Source organism: Oratosquilla oratoria, chromosome 41, assembly GCF_046742065.1.
Source record: "Oratosquilla oratoria isolate Oo_2021 chromosome 41, ASM4674206v1, whole genome shotgun sequence".
Taxonomy (NCBI): domain Eukaryota; kingdom Metazoa; phylum Arthropoda; class Malacostraca; order Stomatopoda; family Squillidae; genus Oratosquilla; species Oratosquilla oratoria.
Window position 1 is genome coordinate 4,022,501 of NC_134817.1, and position 2,500 is coordinate 4,025,000.

Below are 2,500 nucleotides of genomic sequence, written 5' to 3' on the forward strand. Positions count from 1 at the left end.
ACAGGCTTCTGGTTCGAATCCCGTCCCGTCTTGGTGCCAATATTCTCTTTCATTCTGGTTGGCGCCAGGCGATTTTATTAATATTTGTGGCGCCCCCCCCCCGTGGTTGAAGGCTTACAGTCTACTTGGAATGCCCCCTTGCGTACCGGGTGGCACTTTTCCTTGGTTGTCGCCAGGCGAATTCATTCAGGGGATTGTATCACATACACTATTACATAAAAATATATATCAATACGACCACTTTTGTGCCTTGTTTTACGCGGGTGCACACACACACACACGCACACACACGCACACACACATACATATTCACATACACACACCCACACATTCACACCCACACAGACACACAGACACACACACACATTCACATACACACACACACACACACATGCACGCACACATACACATTCACATACACACACGCACACACACACACACACATGCACGCACACATACACATTCACATACACACACGCACACATACACATTCACACACACGCACACGCACACGCACACACACACACACAAAAGCCCTAAGCCACCCAAAATATGAAGCATTTGCTGCTGAGAATTCTATTTTTATAAAAAACACATTTTACTGTTTAACTATGAAACGACTACTGTACAGAAAAGATATCACATAATCAAGACTAAAATTTATATTTGCATAACATAATATTTTTTAAAGTACAGTCACGAGCAAAACTTGATCCAACCGGAATTTTTTCATTATATAAATTGAAATTCCATGTCTGATATTTTTTTTTATTTATTCAGGAAAATTATCTAAGCTAGATACTACATGAGAAAATATATCACGTAATTGAAAAAAAAAAAAAAATGGCGTTCTGAGACCTGGAGCATGGGCAAAAAAAATTGCTCGCAATTATATCTAAGCGGACCTTAAAAGCTGTTCCACGATATATTAGAAAAATGCAAATATAGATTCCCTTGTAGCTGCAGTTATACAATATTGTATGATAAATCACAATGGTTACATGAGGGCTACTATGTAAACTAATACATCAAAGTTCAGTACTGAAAGATATACTGGTATCGTACTGAAAGGACATAATATTTACGTGTCCACGAAATTGCATAGCCATGTTATTGATTACACAACATACTATAAACAATCAACAACAAAAAGCTATATTTCCTTAATAACATTCCCAAAACTTGTTTTGATATTTGCTCCTGGTCCCAAACCATCAAAGACACATTTATGTAATTCTCGGATGCTCTGAGTCCACGAAATTTCATAGCCATGTTATTGTATACAAAAGCTATATTTACTTAACATTCCCACAACATACTATAAACAATCAATAACAAAAGCTATATCTACTTAATAACATTCCCAAAACTTTTTTTTTTATATTTCCTCCTGGATCCCAAACCATCAAAGACACATTTGCGTAATCCTCGGATGCTCTGAGTCTTTTGCCCACGACTGTACATCGAGAGGTAGTTCTGCTGGAGGTTCTGCCTCCTGCTGTGTCGTCCCAATATAGCCCTCCCTGTCCCTTGGGCGTCGCCCACCCCACGCACGCCCTTTGGACGAAAGGCCACATGCAAGACCTGACACCCATTGTCCGTCGACTATCTGTCACTACCTGTCCATTATACGTCCCTACCCGTCCATTATCTGTCCCTACCTGCCCGTCACCTGTCTCCATATGCCCATTACCTGTCCCCTACCTGTCGCCTGTTGTCCCTTTCGGGTCACGTTTCCCGTTTTCTGTGAGTCCTTCGCATGACGTCATGGGTTCCTCGTCCGACATTTCTTTCCATAAATTATTCATGTATTCATTTATTTATTCGTTTCTTAACACCTAAAGCTATCGCTCTGGGTGCCTCATTTACCCCCACTACCTGTGCATCCCCATATAAAACAGTAAACAGAGTGAAATGTCGCTTCCTTAATGAAGGAATGAAGGACAGAAGCAGGACATAGGCAAGAACTGGTTTACCAATAGAATGGTCAACGAATGGAATAGACTTAGTAACAACGTAGCGAGCACTGAAACTATCGGTTGTTTTATGAAAAGTTTAGATAACCTTATGGATGGGGATGACAGGTGGTAAGGGAAATGGAACTGCCTAGTGTAGGCCTTATGGTCTCTTGCAGTCCCCTTCATTCTTATGTTATAATGTTGAAGCGGCATACTAACATAAACATAAAAATCACATGACAGTAAAACCACTGCTGAGAATTTTACAGTGTTTAATACAAATTAAATTTCATAGCGTTCAGTGATAGTGTTTGACTATATGGTAATTGAAATATCATAAATTGCACAATTCTTTAATTACTCTATTTCTTACCCAAACATGGATAGCCCCGTCTATTGCCTATTTTAGGTTCTTTATCTTCGTTTTCAGTTCCGTATCTGGCTTTTATGTTCGCTTTTGTTATCCTTTATTTGTCGTGTTTATGTATATATATATATATATATATATATATATATATATATATGTGTGTGTGTGTGTGTGT